Source organism: Ursus maritimus, unplaced genomic scaffold (assembly GCF_017311325.1).
Source record: "Ursus maritimus isolate PB19 unplaced genomic scaffold, ASM1731132v1 scaffold_26, whole genome shotgun sequence".
Taxonomy (NCBI): Eukaryota; Metazoa; Chordata; class Mammalia; order Carnivora; family Ursidae; genus Ursus; species Ursus maritimus.
This window is the reverse complement of record NW_024425119.1, coordinates 2,850,314-2,870,097: the sequence shown is the minus strand read 5'-3', so window position 1 is coordinate 2,870,097 and position 19,784 is coordinate 2,850,314. Positions and strand designations below refer to the sequence as shown.

General features: G+C 38.3%; 1 protein-coding gene across 4 annotated transcripts in view; it reads left to right on the top strand.

The window, feature by feature from the left end:
- The first annotated feature begins 6 nt into the window (after positions 1-6).
- Positions 7-19,784, top strand: part of ERC1 (ELKS/RAB6-interacting/CAST family member 1) — a 555,538-nt gene continuing 535,760 nt past the window's right edge. For 3 of the 4 annotated variants that reach the window (XM_040642009.1, XM_040642008.1, XM_040642006.1), the window contains exon 1: positions 7-237. The gene's annotated coding sequence lies outside the window, so the exon portion shown is untranslated. The remainder of the gene's footprint in view (positions 238-19,784) is intronic. The other variant, XM_040642007.1, reaches the window with a different exon arrangement.

Sequence of the window (19,784 nt, the reverse complement as noted above, 5' to 3'; positions counted from 1 at the left end):
GGCGGCGGCGGCGGCGGCGGCGGTGGTGGCGGCGCCTGGGCGGCAGCGGCAGCAACAGCAGCAGCCCTGAGGAGGGTGAGACGGCCGCCGTGGCGGCAGCTCGGAAGTCGGGCGGGACCGAGAGCTTCCCGCCTGCCGCTGGCGCAGAGGCTTTTTTTGCCTTTTCTTAGCCTGCTTCTTCCTCACGGCCCTGGCTAGGGTTGGGCAGCGCGCCCCCGGGGAGGGGCGGAGCTGTAGGTGAGGCTTCAGGACCCCCTCCCCCTCCTCTCCCTACCGGGGCGGGGGATGGGAAAGTCCGGGGAGGGGCGGACCCCACCCCACCCCACCCCAGCCCCCCGGGGGCTCCACCCCACCGAGCTCTAGGATTGGGCGGGAGCTGAGGCAATAAATGTGGGGAGCCCGAGGTGGGAGATGGGAGATAGGGGTTCTGGGCGCTTCGAGAGCGGAGGGTTTGAGGCATGATGTTGCGGGCGAGGTAGTGGCGAGATGGAGAAATTGGGGAACCATGAGGAGGTTGGGGTGCGGTCAGGGTGGATCTGTGTGTTTAGGCGACTGTAAAATGCTGAAACAGATGACGATTTTTTTTCTTCTGTGAAATAGTAAGATAAGAGATGAAGGGTTGTATTTCAAAAGGAAGATGAGCTGTGGATGTTGCCTTTGAGGCAGTTGGAGAAGCTATTGCACTAGGTCTCACATTTCTACTTTAGGGTTTGGTTATTATTATTTTTCCTCCTGGCGGTGTGAGTCGGGAGGGAAGAGAATCCGTCTGCTTTTGGCGCAGGTGGGTACATTGTGAGGGTGGCTGGGTTTAAAGTTTTACACCCTCAAGAAGAGTGAGATCTTGGATTAAGACAACTTCATTCTGGCAGCAGCATAAGGGAATAGGTCCCATTACACCTAGTTCCTTAAAGGTGTTATCTTGCAGTCTTTTTCTGTGCCTAAAAGATCTCTTTATATCATCTCACAAGCTTTATCCTGTTCCCTTAAGAGAAGGCCTGAAAATCAGGTGGTTGCTTTGGAAGACACGTTTCTGAGTAATAGTTGCATGTGGTTGTGGTCGACTGCTTTGGATGGGTAATTTGAACAGTTCTGTTGGAGCTCATTATATGAAAAATGCCTAACTGTTTTAAAGCACGGTGGTCTTTTACAGCTCATTTTTCAACAGACCTTGACATTTAGACATTTTGTGTTCAAAAAAGGTATTGGGAATTATTTTTATTTCTCAATTGCCAATGTTATTAGACACTTTAAAAATGAAGTGAAATAAATTTTTTTTTTCCGGTAGGTACCTCAATTTCTGAGAAATGTTCTTGGAGTCAGGTGCTTTTAAAATGCTCTTTAATAACATTTTGGGGGCACGTATCTCACTTCATAGGGAGATACATGTTACTAAGAGTAAACAATGTTCAGTGTTGTTCGCATCAGTGTTTCACAACTTTATACATTAAATCAGAATCTTTTATGGATTCCTACTCCCTGTTAGATGACAGTATTCACTGACCTTATCTATCAGTGTCACTTAAGCTGTTTCTTGCTCAGAAAACAGGTCTTGTGATGGACATGTATTATGTAATGGATGGAAGTAGGCATGACTCTCAATAATTCATTTGTGGAGGAAGAGAAACCGTCATGAAATGGAATTTAAGCAGTGACTTTCCCAAGGCTTACTCAATTTATTTGGGAACATAGCCAGGGAAGTGCTTTCCTGCAACCCAAGAGAGAAATATACAGATGTGAGTGTCAGTAGTTGCAGATCATCGCCTTTTTTAAACATGCCTAATTAATGGGCAGACTATTCTAGAAAATACTTCTGCTTGAAGAGACTTACTGGCAACAGATGATACAGTAGCTATTAAGTGAGAAAGGGTGTGTCCAATTTGTGATTCTAAAAGATTCAATTAAATGTATTCAAACAGATCAGATTAGAAGTTGGCAAATGAATACTTTTGATTTTAGATTAGTTACTTAGAAGGAAAAATTAAAATTCACATCTAGTTTTTTTTTTTGAGATTTTATTTATGTATTTGACAGAGACAGGCAGCGAGAGAGGGAACACAAGCAGGAGGAGTGGGAGAGGAAGAAGCAGGCTCCCAGCAGAGGAGCCTGATGTGGGGCTCGATCCCAGAATGCCAGGATCACGCCCGGAGCCGAAGGCAGACGCTTAACGACTGAGCCACCCAGGCGCCCCCACATCTAGTTTTGGCTTTCAAATTATAGTTTGATTTAATTGGGCACGAATGAGGACAAATGTGAACTAAGATATCAGGTGAAACTTTGTATGTATATTGCTAAAATTACATTTGCATGGCTGACAGTGGGGTGTGATTCTTTGTGGGAATGAAATCATGGGATTTGGGGGAAAGTGTAAGGTAGAAGTGGTCTGTTTCTCTTTAAAATTTGTTATGCCTGAAAAAAATACATTTTATTTTTCAAGAAATATCACTTGCTAGTCATTACTGTGATGTTCTTGTTGAATTTACTGAGACTCCCTCCCCCCCATTACTAAAGTCAGGTAAGTGTGTCAGTCTGTTAATTCAACATTAGTACTAGAAGTAAGATAAAAGTGAAGGTTCTTATAGCAACAACTGCTCTTCTTCTGCTCTAAGTTTGTGCTTTTAGAAGTAGTAGAAGAGCTGTTAAATGTGCAGTATACACATTCCATATCAGAACATCAGTGGAATACGACCAGGGAATGAAGTATATTGGTTAACTAAATAATGATCACTACATTCATTATCAATTTTCAGACAAATGTAATGAAGTAAATTAGCGTACAGGTTATATAGAATATAATTTATTTCTATAGTTCTTCAACATCTGAGCCTTGGAGCACTGATTCATTCAGTGGTTATTTATTGAGTATGGTTCTGGGTACTTTTTTTTTTTTTTTTTTTTAGCCATTGGGGATACAGTAGTGAACAAACTGACAAAAATCCCTGCCTTCATGGAACTTACCTTCCAGAGACTTTTTTGGGGAGATGAAGAGAAACCTGGCAAAGGAGATAAAAGGTCATTGATAAAAGGTCATTGGGTTAGGAAAACCAGGAGAGTGTGATGTACTAGCAGTGAAGGAAAGGACGTTTTCAAGGAGGGAATGATCAAATGTGTCATTGTTTAAAGATGTGTCAGAGTGTTGGGTAAGGGAGAATTTTGCAGGATTATAATGTCTAATAGCAGAAATATGAGTAAATGCTTTTTAGTATGAGATGAAATAGATGTAAGAATTCGTCACTTTTTCACTTCCCTGAATTGATTTTTTAAAAACATATATTTCAGTTTTTATTCTTTTCAGAACAAAATAGGCAGTCTGTGAGTGTATACTTATACTAAGGACAGACAAGACATTTTTCTTATTAATTTTGTTATTTTTAAATATATTAATAACCATTATGCTCATTTAAAAAATAGGTAATATATGTACCAAATCAGAAGGTATGCAGGAGTACATAGGGAAAAGTCTCCTATCCCATCACTTTGTTCCTGAAGGCAGTCACTGTTTCCAAGTTCTTGTTTTCCTTAGCCAGTGAAATTTGTGCAGTAATACAGTTTAGCTATTTTATTTTATTTATTTACTTATTTTTTAAGAGATTTTATTTATTTGTCAGAGAGAGAGAGTGAGCGCGTGCACAAGTAGGGGAGAGGGCCAGAGGGAGAAGCAGGCTCCCCACGGAGAAAGGAGCCTGACTCGGGACTTGATCCCAGGAGCCTGGGATCACAACCCAAGCTGGGCCAGACGCTTAACCGATGAGACACCCAGGCGTTCCTGGTTTAGCTATTTTAAAATTGCATAAATATAACAGATATTTTGTCTTCTACGTTTTTTTTTTTCTTTTTTTGCAGGCTTAGTATTTGTTTTCATAATTTAAGTCTAGCTACATGCAGGCCTTTTGTTTTTATTTTATAATAGCTTTATTGAGAAATAATTCATACAATTCACTCATTTAAAGTGTATAGTTCAGTTTTTTTGGTGTGTGTAACTATCACCACAATCAATTTTAGAACATTTTCTTCACTCTCAAGAGAAGTCCTAAACCCATTAGCAGTTACTTTCCTGACCTTTAAATTTTAAGTTTTCTTTTGTATATTATATGGGAAAAAATGTTTGTGAAATGCTTATCAACTAAATGGTAATTAAGCCATTTAGTGTGTACTTTTGAATAGAAGAAGATTGAATAGAAGCATAGGTTTGTGTAAAAGTCAACTTAGATAACATTTTGTTTGGTTGAGTACATGCTTGTGAAATGATTTGATTACTAAGTGTCTTCATTATTCATTCCTTTATCACATATTTATTGAGTACCTTTTGTGATCTAAGTCCTGGGCTAGGCCAGATGGACTCCATGGTGAATAATGGACAGGGTCCCTTTTTCTTAAGGAGTTTTATTCTAATGAGAGAAGAGGAAAAATTAATAGGAGTTTGTGGGCTGCTGTACTTCAGTAGGGTTCTGTATCAGCACATAGGATGGATTCCTAAACTGGACTGTTGGAAGATCTGAGATGAGATCTTAAAGATAAGTGGGATTTGGCTAAATGAAAAGGATGCAAGTAGAGGGAACAGGATTTGCAGAGCCCAAGGTCCAGAAAGCTGTAGGTCAAATTGAGTGATCTGAAAATAGTTTGGTCTGCTGGAATGTTGAGTGTTAGTGTGAGGTGTTGGTATCACCCCTCTTTTATGTTAAATAGTGTGTCGTCTTAAAAAGGCAAATCATTATATTGTTTATTTGCTTAAACTCTATATATTGCTGTCACTTTGTAGCTGTATAACTTTGGGTGAATTACTTTACTGTCTAAAACTTAGTTAATTTTCTCATCCATAAAATGGAAAAAATAGTCCTACTTCATGTGATTGTTGTGAAGAATAAATGAAATGATACTCACAAAGCTTTTAATAAAGTGCTTGGAATATAGTAAGTACCCAGTAAAAATCAACACCCTGATGGTGATGATGGGGTGTGGTGATGGTGGTAATGATGCCTGATGTGTGGAATTCCTTTAGGATATTGTGGAAACCCAGGGAGTTCTCAGGAGAATGGAAGATGATACTTGTCTTTTTGACATTTTTTCAGGGAGGAATGAAGTGAATGCTAAAAACTTTAGGCTGGCACTGTCCAGTAGAACTTTCTGTGATGTTAGAGATGTTTTATATACTATTCGATACAGTAGCTACTAGTCTCATGTGCCTACTGAACACTTCAAATGTGGCTAGTATAATTGTTGAGAAATAATTAAAATTGTTAATTTTGTTAAAATTAATTGAAATAGCCACTGTAACTAGTGATTAGTGTTTGGGGAGCACAGCAATATGTTTATAGATTGATGAATCTGATACTGAACTCTGGCAGTATTTTGGCATACATTATTTAAAAGATAGTTTTAGGCGGTGCCTGGGGGGCTCAGTTGGTTAAACATCCGACTCATGATTTCAGCTCAGGTCATGATCTTGGGGTCATGGGATGGAGCCCTATGTAGGGCTCTGAGCTGAGCTCAGAGTCTGCTTGAGATTCCCCCCGACCCCTGTGCTCTCTCTCTCGAAGAAATAAAATCTTTTTTTTTTTTTTAAAGATTTTATTTATTTATTTGACAGAGATAGAGACAGCTAGTGAGAGAGGGAACACAAGTAAGGGGAGTGGGAGTGGAAGAAGCAGGTTCCCAGCAGAGGAGCCTGATGTGGGGCTCGATCCCAGAACGCCGGGATCACGCCCTGAGCCGAAAGCAGACGCTTAAGGACTGAGCCACCCAGGTGCCCCTCGAAGAAATAAAATCTTAAAAGAAAAAAACAAACAAACCAAAAAGTTAGTTTTAGAAGCCTTGTTAAGGTATACAGTGATCATCGAGATACAGCATGGATTCATGAGGTCACTTCAGATAATAATTTCAGTTTCCTAGAGTTGACATGGTTCCTAAACTGATAAGGAAATGTAGTAGTTGTAAAGAATCTAGGCTTCACCTAGATCTTTTCATGCTGTCTTTGTGGAAAATATGAGATATTTTATGAGAACAGGGACTGTCATGTGTTCTCTACTGAACAAATAGTAGATACTTGTTAAATATTTGATGAATGAATGGACGATAAGACAATTAAGTGACTTCCCAACTGGCTGTGAATGGATATACCCAGAGAATAGAGTTGCTTACTGAGGATGATAGGTTTGAGGAGCTGGTATTAGATGACTCATCCATGTGTGTATTGAAATAACCCAGGAGTGGTGGTATAAAAGACAGTGGCAGTGTAGTTGCCAGCATCTCCTCACTGAGTGGAGGATGTCCAGGTAGTCATTAGCTATAGTGAAAAGGCAGAGGTAGAAGACTGTGTTGCTGAAAAGCATGAGAATCAGAGTAACAAAGATTTTACATGGGGGTTCAGGATTTTACATGGTCTGGAGGTGGCATGGGAAGAAAAAAGGGTACCAATCTGATTTGCCAACATTGGGTGTGGAGTGTGAGAGACTTAATAACCTCCACTTGAAAGGGCTGCTTGGGAAGAGTGTCCAGGGAAAATCAGTTTTCAGTTAAGGCAGAGAGAGGCAGTGAAAACTTTCAGAAGAGTTTCTTCAGGGGCTCCTGTGTGGCTCAGTCGTTAAGCATCTGCCTTTGGCTCAGGTCATGACCCTAGAATCGTGGGATCGAGCCCCACATCGGACTCCCTGCTCAGTGGGAATCCTACTTCTCTCTTTCCCACTCCCCCTGCTTGTGTTCCCTCTCTCACTGTCTCTCTCTCTGTCAAATAAATAAATAAAATCTTAAAAAAAAAAAAAGAAGAGTTTCTTCATAATGGAACAGAGTTCCTTGAGAGTATTTTTCCACTCTACAGGCTTCTTATCATCACTTAAACTTTATTATTTATTTATTAATTATTTTTTTTAAATAGGCTCCACTACTGATTGAGCCAGCCAGACACTCCTCATCACTTAAACTTTATTTATTTTTAAAACGTATGTATATATGTATGTATGTATGTAATCTCTGCACCCAACATGGGGCTTGAACTCATGACTTGGAGATCAAGAGTCGCGTGTTCTTCAGACTGAGCTGGCCAGGCACGCCCCATCATTTAAGCTTTAAAACGTCCCTCCCATCTTAACAAAAAAAGTCTTTTCCCACCTTCATACTTTATCTAAGTTGCTGTCTGCTTTACAGCCATAATTTTTGAAAGACTTGTCTACATTTATTATATGTCTCCATTTCTTTGCCTGTGATTCTCTACTCAACCTATTGTTTTTGTCTTCATAATTTCATTAAAACTGTTTTGCTGGGTTACTAACATGTTTAAAGCCAATGGCTATTTTTCTATCCGCTTATTTAACCTCTTAGCTGTACTAGTTGTCCATTGCTATGCAACAAATTACCCCCAACTTAAAACAACAAACATTTATTGTTTCACAGTTTCTGTGGGTCAGGCATCTGGGTGTGGTATGTCTGATTCAGGGTCACTCATAAGGCTGCAATCAAATGTTGACTAGGACTGCAGTCATCTCAAAGCTCCACTGGGGGAGGGTCTGTTTCCAAGCTCAAGCATGTGGCTGTTGGCAGGCCTGAGGTCCTTGTTGGTTGTTTGCTGGAGAAATCAGTCTCCTTGCCATTTGGGTCTCTGCATACGAGTACTTGCAACATGGCACCTTGCTTCTAGATTGAGAGCTCTGGAGGAGTAGGGAAGATATTAACCAGAATTTTTTGCAACCTATTCTTGGAAGTGCCATCTCTCACTTGCTCTATTCTTTCTTTAGAGTGGAATCTCTAAGGTCCAACACATGCACGAGGGGGTTCCACAAAAGCATGAATACTAGGAGGCAAAGATCATTTAAAGCCATTGTCAAGATTGCCTACCACAGCAGCATTTGATACAGTTGATTTCTCCTTCCTTTGTAACAGTCATTTCTTTCACTGTCTTTATATCATGCTTCTGTATTTCTTCCTGGTTTTTGGGCTCTCTTTCTGTCACCTTTGTTGAATCCTTCTCTAGCCGTTCATTAAATGTGTGAATTTCTATGAGTGATCTCATCTCCTGTTTCATTTTTCATCTACATGCTGAGTATTCATTTTTCTGACTTCAGCTTTTACCTCTTTGCTGAGTGTAAGGACCACTGTTACCCATTATTTCCATTTGGATGCCCCTTAAACTCAGCACATCCAAAACTAAATGTATTATTCCTGCTCTTCTCTGGCTTTCCTTAATTAAATGACACTTCCAGTTGCTCAAGCTAGAGATATGTGTGGTATTCTTGATTTCTTTCATTTCTCCATCTTCCATTTTGTTGTTCTTATTGATTTTGTAAAAGTCATTGCTGTCCAGTGATGGTGTAAATGTTTTTATGAGATAGTGCATCCCCTGTCAGATTCCAAGCATTGAATGAATGTTTGCTAGGTGACTTTTAAGTTTCCTTCCAATTTTGAGTTACTGTGTTGGCAACTAGTGAAGACTTTTGATTAGGAGACACATTATTGAGCTGTGGTTTATAGATGTAGCAACTTTTGAATGCATTAAAAAAAAACCACCTATTTTTTAGGGCAGTTTTAGGTGCACAGCAAAATTGAGTGGAAGGTACAGAGATTTCCCATAGATCCCCACTCCGGCCCCACACATGCAGAAGTTTCTCCATTATCATCTCCCACCAGAGCGGTACATTTATTACAGTTGAGCCTTGACACATCATTTTCACCCAAAGTCCATATGAACTCTCATTTTTAGTGGTTCACCAAGAATGAAACTAAACTTTGTATTCCTTTTAATTTTCTTTATTATGGTGTGCTGTGTGATGAATAGACAGTGGTTTTCATCAGACAGTCCTTTATGTGTATTTATTATTTACATTTTCCCTTATTTTATTGTTTTACTTTTTTGTCTGAAAGTCCTTTGTATAGAAATTAGGTAGCTGGAAAAAAATTGTCTGAACTTCAGCTAAATATCTCTGAAATTGTGAAAATATTTCAAGAAGTTTGGACCTTAAACATAATTTTATTATAGTAGTATAGTTTATTAAGTGGAGGAATTAATTTCTCCTTGAAGCCCTTATTGAATGTAACACGCATACAGGAAAGTATATAAAACAAATGTATAGCTTAACTTATGAAACAAACACTTGTATAACCATCATCTAGGTCAAACACTAACATCTTGCCAGCATTCTAGAAACTTTCTTTGCGTCTTCCCAATCACATAAAGGTTACTACTGTCTTGACTTTTATGGGAATCATTTTTTGCTTTTCTTTATATAAACCTCTATTTTTATATAAACCTATATTTTTTAGTTTTGCCTGTTTTTCAATTTTATATACATGGGGTCATATTATATATATTTTATGCTTGGTTGCTTTGACTCAACATTTTGTGAGATTTAGATTTGTTGTGTGTAGCTGTAGTTTGTTCATTTTCATTGCTAAATAGTCTTCCATTGCATAAATACACCACAATTTATTCCTATATCAATGATGAATATTTAGGTTGTTTCCAATTTTGGGTCATTATGAATTTACGCCAGCATGGGCATTCTTGTACAGGTCTTATGGTGCATACATTTCTGATGACTGTAAAAGCCTGGAGTGAAAATTCTGGTTCATAGAGTATGTGTAAGTGGAATTTTAGTAGATAATTGCCAGACAGTATTCCTGTGTGGTTGTACAAACTTACATGCCCCGAAGCAATATTTGAGAGTTCCTTTTGTGCTCTGTCTTTGCCAGTATTTGGTATTGCTCCAGTGTTATTGATTTCAGTCATTCTGGTAGATTTATGGTGATACCTCCTGGTATAAATTGCATTTCACTGCTTACTAGTGAAGTTGAATAATTTTGTCTTTTGGTCATTTGAAAACCTTTTGTGAAGTGCTTATTCAAATATTTTGCTCAATTTTCTGTTTATTTTTTCTGTTCTAATTAATTTATAGGAGTTACATATTTTGGGTATGAGCCCTTTGTCAGTTATTTGTATTGCAAATATTCCGCTCTAATCTGTCGCTTGGTATTTTGCTCTCTTAATGGTGTCTTTTGAAAAACAAGATTTTTTTTTTAAAAGATTTTATGTATGTATTTGAGAGAGTGAGTGAGAGAGCACGAGCTGGGGGGAGGGGCAGAGGAAGAGGGAGAAGCAGACTCCCCACTGAGCAGGGAACCTGACACAAGCCTCAATCCCAGGACCCCAGGATCATGACCTGAGCTCAAGGCAGATGCTTAATTGACTGAGCCACCCAGGCGACCCTTGAAGAACAAGATTCTTAATTTCAGTGTAGTCCAGTTAATATTTTCCTTTATGGTTGGTGCTTTTTTTTTTTTTTTTAAAGATTTTATTTATTTATTCGACAGAGATAGAGACAGCCAGCGAGAGAGGGAACACAAGCAGGGGGAGTGGGAGAGGAAGAAGCAGGCTCATAGCAGAAGAGCCTGATGTGGGGCTCGATCCCGGATCGCTGGGATCATGCCCTGAGCCGAAGGCAGACGCTTAACCGCTGTGCCACCCAGGCGCCCCTATGGTTGGTGCTTTTTATGTCTAGATTAGGAATCATTCCCTACCCTAAGGTCATGAAGTTATTATTTTTTTTTACTATTTTCTGGAAGTGTCAGTGTTAAACCTTTCTTATATAGCACTATTGTGTATGCTGTGAGGTAGGAGTTGTGGTTTTATTTTTTTCCTGTATGGTTAGCTGATTTTCTCAGCACCATTTATTGACAGTTCTTTCCTTTTCAAAATTGCTTTGTAGGGGCTCCTGGCTTGCTCAGTCAGTTAAGCATCTGATGGTTGGACTGTTGGTTTTGGCTTAGGTCATGATCTGAGGGTCCTGGGATGGAGCTCTGCGCTCAGCATGGGGTCTGCTTGGGATTCTCCCCCTCCTCCCCCCTGCCCAACTTGTGTGCTTTTTGTTTTCTCTCTCTCTCTCAAATAAATGAAATTAAACCCAAACCAAAACAAAAAACTGCTCTATAATAAATTAAGGCTCTGTATTCTGTTCTGCTGGCTTTCCTATCTTGGTCCAGTGCTAGACTGTTTTAGTTACTGTAGCTTTATAGTAAGTCTGAATACCTGGTAGAGTAAGTGCTCCCACCTTGTTGTTCTATTTTTCAAGAATGTCATTTTCTTCTTTTTTTTTCAAAGTAAGTTGTAGGCTAAATGAGGGTCTTGAACTCATGACCCTGAGATCAAGAGTTGCGTACTCAACTGACTGAGCCAGCCGGGCACCCCCAAGAATGTCTTCTTCACATTGAATGTCTGCTGGTGACTGTCATGGTCAGTAATCAAGACATTGTGATATCAGCATAGGAATAGCCATATGCAACAGTGGAACAGAATAGAGAGTCCAGAAATGAGCCCACATATTTATGATTAATTGATTTTCAGTAAAGGTACCGAGGTAATTCAATGGATGAAAGGATAGTCTTTTTAACAGAAGGTACTATAACAATTGGATATCAACATGCCAGGGGGAAAAAAAAAAAAGGAAACTCAAACCTTACTTCATAGGAGAAAATCTTTGAGACCTTGGGTTAGGGGAGGATTTCTCAGCTGTAACACCAAAAGCATGACTCAGAAAAATATCGATAAATTGGCTGTTATCAAAATTAAAAAGTTTTGCTTTTCAAAAGAACCCACTGAGAAAAAAGACAAACCATGGAATGGGAGAAAATATTTGCAAATACTATATCTGATAAAGGACTTGCATCCAGAATATCTAAGGAACTCTTATAACTAAATAATAAGACAAACAACTCTCCCCAAATGAGCAAAAGATTTGAATAGACACTTCATCAATGAAAATCTGATGGTAAGCACTTGAAAAAGATACTGATTATCATTAGGGAAATGCAAATTAAAATTACAGTGTGTTACTACTGCATACGCACTAAAAGAAAAAAATTGAAGTACCAAGTGGTAGCAGGGATGTAGAGAAACTGGGATTTTTGTGCATTGTTGGTGGGTGTGTTAAATACCATTGGCATTTTGGAAAACAGTTTGGTAGGTTCTGAAGTTGAACACACATTAACTGTAGATCATCAACCGTTCAACTCTTAGGTATGTACCCAAGGGAAATGAAAACATATATCCACACAAACACTTGTGTGCACATATTCATAAAAGCCTTATTCGTAATAGCAAAAACTGGAAATAGTCCACACGTCCATCAGCTGGTAAGTTGATAAAATACAGTGTATTCCTATAATGGAATACTACTGAGCAGTGAAAAGGAACAAACTATTAATTTAACAAAATAAATGATCCTCAAAAAATGTTTTGCTGAGTGAAAAAACTTCCAGTTTATGATTTTATTTACATGCAATTTCTAGAAAAGTCTGTATTGCTGAGGCTGGGGATTGGAGTGAAGATTTAGCTACAGGTGTGCATAAGGGAACTTACTGAGGTGATAAAAATGTAAAATGATTGTGGTGATGGTTGCAGAACTACATAAATTTACTAAAACTCATCAAACTAGATACTTAAAATGGATGAGTGTTACGGTATGTAAGTTTTGACTTAATAAAGCTGTTTTTAAAAAAAATGTTTTGTCATTCTTGGCCTGTTGTATTTCCATATAAATTTTAGAATCAGTTTGTCAAGTTAAAAAGAAATGTTGATGATAAAGAAAGAAAGGGAAAGAAACGTTGGTGTCCTGATTGAAATTACATTGCATTTATAGATTAATTTGGGTAGAATTATTTCCTCATATTGTGGAGTCTTTGAATCATTGAATATGGTATTTTTATTTATTTGTTTTTCACATCTCAGTAATGTTTTATAGTTTTCTCTGCAGTATTCTTACACATCTTTTGTAGATTAATCTTAGGTTTCTGATAGTATTATAAATGGGATTTTATTTTATTTATTTTTTAAACATTTTATTTGAGAGAGAGTGAGAGAGCACATGCATGCATCAGGAGGGTAGGGGCAGAGGGAGAGGAACAGGCAGACCCCCACTGAGCAGAGAGCCCAGCTTGAGGCTCCATCCCAGGACCCCAGGATCATAATCTGAGCCAAAGGCAAATGCTTAACCAACTGAGTCACCCAGGCGCCCCTATAAATGGATTTTTAAAAAAGATTTTATTTATTTATTTGACAGAGAGAGAGTGCTCACAAGTAGGGGTAGTGGTAGGCAGAGGGAGAGGGAGAAGCAGGTCCCCCCCCCCCCAACAGAGCAGGGAGCCTGATGTGGGGCTCGATCCCAGGACCTTGGGATCATGACCTGAGCTGAAGGCAGATGCTTAACTGAGCCACCCAGGCGCCCCTAAATAAGATTTTAAAATAAATTTTATATTGTATTTGTTGTTGACATATGGAATAAAATTGCATTTGAATATTGGCTCTGTTTTACCAGGTTTTGACCAAATCTGATGAATTCTAATAATTTTATCTGTAGATTTCTTTTGGATTTCCCAGTTATATAATCATATCATTTGTGAATAATTACTGTTTTGTGTCTTTCTTTGCAGTTCTTATACCTTTTTCTTGTCTTACTTTTGGCTAGGGTCTGTAGCATGTTGTCAAGTGGAGTGGTGATAGGAGAGATCCTTGTTACTTTCCCATCTTAAAGGGAAATTGTTTAACTTTTCACTATTAAGTATGATATTGTCAAGCATACACACATAAGGCAAGACAAGGCTTGACTGATTCGACTGGTATAGATACAATGAACCCTTTAGACTTAAACAGGTTATCACTTATGTAGGCAGTAGAAAGGTCAATAAGCCAAAGGTGCCAGCTCCCTGTGACCCTTGTTCCACACATCAAAAGAGTCAACATCAGAACAAAAGCCTTGCCAGTGACTACAGTGGGGCACCCTACTGATTGAAGAGCCCATTCAAATTTGCCACAAAACAGTTTTGTGGTCTATAGCTCTGTTCTGAGATGGGCAGGCTAAAAGTCACTTGTCTCATCAGAATCTAGACAGTGATGAGAAACTGTCTCATGTCATCCTCCAAGGGAGATAGAAGAGTGATGGGAGATGGCCTAGTAGCAGCTCCTTATGGGCCTTCCATCCTTTACTGTTCTGGGGGGATCACAAGGCGTTCTGCCAAGACTCAAGTAAGCTACAAGTTGCCAAATATGGAACAGCAGAGCTGTTCCTCTACAGATACTTGTTATTTGCTTTTGCACATGTCCTTTATTTGATTAAGAAAGTTTCTTTCTTATCCTAATGTAAGGTTTTTAATCATTAATAAATGCTAAAAATCTGCCTGAGGCATTTTCATATCTATTGAGATAATCAGAATTTTTCTTTTAACCTTTTAATGTGGCTTATTACATGGATTTTTGAAATAGAATTTCTACTGGGTAAAGAGTTTAACATTTTTTTTCCTTTATAAACTTTCACTTATTTAGAAAAAACTATTGATAGAGACTTTCTTTTCTCTGACTGCTTGCCTTTTTTCTCCCTTAAGTATATGTATAATCTTGTCCTTGTATGTATAGAATTTACTGTTGCTGACCATTTCGAGGAAGAGACTGATTATTATTATTATTTTAAAAAAGATTTTATTTATTTGACAGAGAGAGACACAGCGAGAGAGGGAACACAAGCAGAGGGGGAGGGAGAAGCAGGCTTCCCGCTGAGCGGGGAGCCCGATGCGGGGCTCGATCCCAGGACCCTGGGATCATGACCCGAGCCAAAGGCAGACGCTTAACGACTGAGCCACCCAGGCACCCCAAGGAAGAGACTGATTTGAACTTAAAATTGGTCAGTAAGTTATTAGAGATCTAAGAGACTCATAGAATTCTTATGAAACAAGAAGTAGCTATGTTTTACATCTTTTTGAGTACATCCCTTCAGATCTTTTAGGATACATCCCTACAGATGCCACACAGGTGACCTTTCTACCAATATTGACTTCACTTTCATTAGTGGCAGATAATTTTGAGTATTTCAGTTAGTTTTGCATTCCTTTTCTAAACTGCTGTATTAAATTTAGGCCGAACCTTTGCTTGATGTTTTTCTCCCCTGAATAAGTAGAAAGTTATTAAGTGGAAAGAATGGTTGAAAGTAGAGTTGTTAACCATTTCATTTGGTTTGTTCTGGTGACTTTTCTAATGGTCTGCTGGTAGTTAATTTTATAGTATTGCCAAGTTTCTGAACCCATTTTGAAATAATTTGGTTATGCTTAAGGCTTGGTATTTTTTAATTTTAATAGAGCAGCAATTTTTATCTGTTTCCCTGGTTGTTATTAACAATAAGTTAACTGAAAACAGACATTTAAATGGGGGAGAACAAACTGCTAGTTGCCAGAGGGGAGGTGGGCGGGGGGATGGGTGAAATAAATAATGGGAATTAAGAAGTAAAAACTTCCACTTATAAGATAAATAATTCATGGAGATGATAAGTACAGGGTAAGGAATATAGGCAATAATATTGTAATAACATTCGGTGGCAGGTGGTGACTATGTTTATCATGGTGAGCCCTGAGTAATGTATAGAATTGTTGAATCAATACGTTTTACACCTGAAACTAATAAAACACTGATGGTTAATTATACTTCAATTAAAAAAATAAGTTAGTGGAAAATGGATATAAATTCTTTAGGTTTGTATTCACAAGTGTAGGTAAGTATATAAATACTTATTTCTACGTAGCAAGTACATATGTATATTTTTAAAAGTATCAATCAAGATTTTCTTGAAAAATTCAGAAGTGGGTTGATTTTTTTTTTTAAAGATTTTATTTATTTATTTGACTGAGACAGCCAGAGAGAGAGGGAACACAAGCAGGGGGAGTAGGAGAGGAAGAAGCAGGCTCCCAGCAGAGGAGCCTGATGCGGGGCTCGATCCCATAATGCCGGGATCACGCCCTGAGCCGAAGGAAGACGCTTAACGACTGAACCACCCAGGCGCCCCAAAGTGGGTTGATTCTTAATAAATTCATGTTAAAATTCTTTAGAGTAGTATAACAAAAATATCTACTTTACCAAATTTTTATTTTCATAGTTGTTCAAGCGTAGTACATATCTTTTTCTTTTTTTTTCCCTTTCTTTCCTCATTGAAAAAAGATTTATGGAAAATCTAGTGTACTTTTTTCGTGTACTATGATTGTATATTGTGTTCTGTCTTAGCAATATAATATTTGAAACATTGTCTCTGCCCTCAGGATGCTAGTGACTGGGCAGGAAGACAAGTAAACAGGCAGTGTTAGTGGAGTGTGATAAGCGTTAATGATACGACAAGAAGTGGAGTGGAAGGGAGTGGTGAAAGATGAGTCTGGAGATTGGGTTTGGATCACGAAGGGCTTTGTAAATCATGTTGGAGTCTGGAATTTTACCTTGGGGCAATGGCAGGACTTTGGAGACGAATAAAGGAAATGTTTATATTTACATTTTATGAAGAGTAGATAGGAGGAAGCTAAGTGAGGAGGCCAGCTAGGAGTCTGTGGCCTTAATCCATCAAAGCCTGAAAACCGAAGTAGTAGAAGTGGAAATAGGGATGCAGACAGAATTGAAAGCTTTAAAGAACTGAGGACTGGGTAATTCAGAATCTGTGTGTGTGTGTGTGTGTGTAGTGTGTGTGTGTGTGTGTTTACATGTGTTTTTGTGGGGGAAAGGACAGTTGATGGAGAGGGAGGAGACTAAGGTGACTTACAGACTTTCAGATGGAGCAGGTAGAACAGTGCTATCCAGTTAGTAGCCACTAGTCATATATGGCTACTTAAATTTAAAATAATTTAAATAAAATAAGATTTAAAATTCAGTCCTTCAGTTGTACTAGCCATATTTCACGTGCTTAATAGCCAAATGGGACTAGTGGCCTCTGTATTGGAAAGTGTAGATATAGAACATTTTCATGTCACAGAAAGTTCTGTTGTACAGCACTGGTCTGCAGTTTTTTTACCCACTACCTTTTCCCCAGAGGAAGGTCAGAATAACAGGTTGTATTTGCCTAAGTCTCCTAGGAATTCTGGCTTCACAATATTTTAAGGGACTTTGTGAGTCTCACATAGTGTCACCATCCCCACCAGCAACAGTAATCATCAAATCTAGAACACTTCCGTAATCAGAGATGGTTGTGTTGGAGCACTGAGCTAGAGGGATAGTCATGCCATTCATTGAACTATTGATTGTTGTGGTGAGGGCAACAGGAACCTCTAGAAGGTACTGTCCAATAGAAATATAATGTGAGCCACATATTAATTAAAATTGTATTCACGTTACAGAGTAAAGAGAAGCTATTAGATCTTATAATTTTTTATAACATTTTATTTAGCTCAATACATCCAAAACATCATTTTCAACATGTTAAAACGTATACTTAAAATGCTATTAGTGAGCAATTTTACATTATTTTCTTATACTAAGTTTTTGAAATCAGTTGTATAGTTTTTTAATAGCATATCTGTTTTTGTTTTTAAAATACATTTATTTGTTTATTTTACTTTTTTTTAGTAATCTCTACACCCAGCGTGAGGCCTGAACTCATAACCCCGATCAAGAGCCGCATGCTCTTCGACTGAGCCAGTCAGGTGCCCCTTTTACAGTATATCTTAATTCACATGCTAAGTTTTTAACCAGAAATACTTAATCTGCATTTAGACTTGATAAAATTTGCAGTTGAAAAAGTGGCCTCACATACCCAACTTTTTCCGAACATGCTTAAAAATTTTCTAGTAACTGAATTAACAGTTTTTAAATTTAACTTTTATTTTTTCAAAAATTTTATTTACTTGAAAGAGCAAGCACAAGGGGTGGGGAAGGAGAAGGAGGGAGGGTAAAAGCAGACTCCTCGCTGAGCAGGAGACTCTGTAGGGGGCTCAACATGGGGGGGGGTGCCTCGGCTCCATCCCAGGACCCTGGCATCATGACCCGAGCTGAAGGCAGACACTTAACTGACTGAGCCGCCCAGGCACCCCTAAATTCAACTTTTAATTACAGTGACATAAAATTAAAAATTCAGTTCCTTATTTTCACTAGCCAACATTTTATGTGCTCAACAACTACATGTGGCTAGTGACTCCATATTGGGCAGTGCACTCTGGAATAACCAAGTGCATTCACTTAATAGGTGGAAATTCAGGTCTGGAGCTCAGGAAAGAGGTGTAGAAATAGACAGCTAGATGGCAGAGACTGTGGGGAACGGGGAGATAAATTTGTGATTTAGGACAAGTCAATATTAACTTTTTTTGTGCTTCATTAAAAAAAACTATAAATGCATCTGGTATGATTTAAAATAGTAGATGAGTATGCAGCATATTGTAGTGGTTAAGAGTCTGACTTTAGAGTCACATGTGTGATCATGGGCAATTTACTGAGCCTTTCTAAGCCTTAGTTTCCTCATCTGGAAATGGGATAATAAAATCTTTCTCCCTGAAAGGTTTGCTGGAAGGGTTATAGGAAGAATCCATGGTGAGTATTTATCATGTATAATACCATGTCTCATTTCTAAGTTTCCATTTCTTTCTTGTGGACTATACCATCAATTTAATAATTTCTTTATTTTTTAAAGATTTATCCATTTGAGAGAGAGAGAGCAAGATCTCGAGATCATGGGTGGAGGGGAGGGGTAGAGGGAGACAGAGAGAGAAACTCAGGCAGACTCTGCACTGAGCACAGAGCCTGATGGGGGGGCCCAATCCCACAACCCCAAGATCACCACCTGAGTTGAAACCAAGTCAGATACCCAACCAACTGCACCACTCAGGCACCCCTTAATAATTTGTTTTTAAAAAATCATACATGTTTATATAAGCTGAATCCCAGTTTCAGAAACTTTAAATTATGAAAGAATGTTTATCTTAAAATAGAGGAAATTGTGGTGCCTGGGTGGCTCAGTAGGTTAAGCATCTGCCTTCGGCTCAAGTCATGAGCCCAGGGTCTGGGATTGAGCCCCATGTCGGGCTCTTTGCTCAGTGGGGAGCTTCTTTCTCCCTTTCCCTCTGCCTGTTGCTCTCCCTGCTTGTGTGAGCTCTCTCTCTCTCTGTGTCAAATAAATAAATAAATAAATAAAGTCTTTAAAAAAAACTAGAGGAAATATACTTGTTTATACTGATGTGTGCTCATTATGATCCACGTACTATGTCAAATGCTTTATATGATATGAAAGGTTTTTTTTTTTTAAAGATGCAGTGTAGCATATTTCTGTTGTAAAGTTTCATATAACCAGATTTTGTAATAGAAAATCTGTTTTAATTCTGGAACTTTGAAATGTATTGTGGTCTAAGTCTTTTTTAGTTAGTCCAGGAACCATTGAATTCTGCTTGAATCTTAAATTTATGATTTTGTAGTACTTTAGGCTAAATCTGTAGAATTTAAGAGTCTATAATTATACATTTGTGTATTTTTGTGTAAAGAATTAGGATTAAAAAAATATCCTCGGTGGAATTTATTCAGAGAACCATGGTAACAGAGAGGAGACAAATGGACTCTCAAAGAGAAAGGAATTATGATTTTTACTGGCTCCGCAAATTCTTTTTTTCAAGTCTTTTCCTTAAGTCCCATCTTGCCCATTATATCTGGCAATGTGCCATTTTTCGAGTGTACTGGAAAAGAAACATTTTTATAATGCTTACCCTGTATGAATACTTCATATGTGCTGAGAAATCTTGGCTGTCTTCTTCACAATAGTTCCTGTATACTCACTCAGGTTTAAAATAATATTAGACATCTTGCATCTGTATTATTGCAAATAATGAAAAAAAGTCATGATGATGCCCTTAGGGCCAGCAGATAGGTTTGATATTATATTCGTGTGTTGGGAAGGATTTTGAGACCAGTTTCAAACGGAAGAAATGCTCACCTTAAATTATAGTGGCTTTTCCCTTTTGTTTCTGTTTAAAACTTTTAAATCTTTTTTTCTTTTTTAACAAGTATTATATACCCACTTGGAAAATTT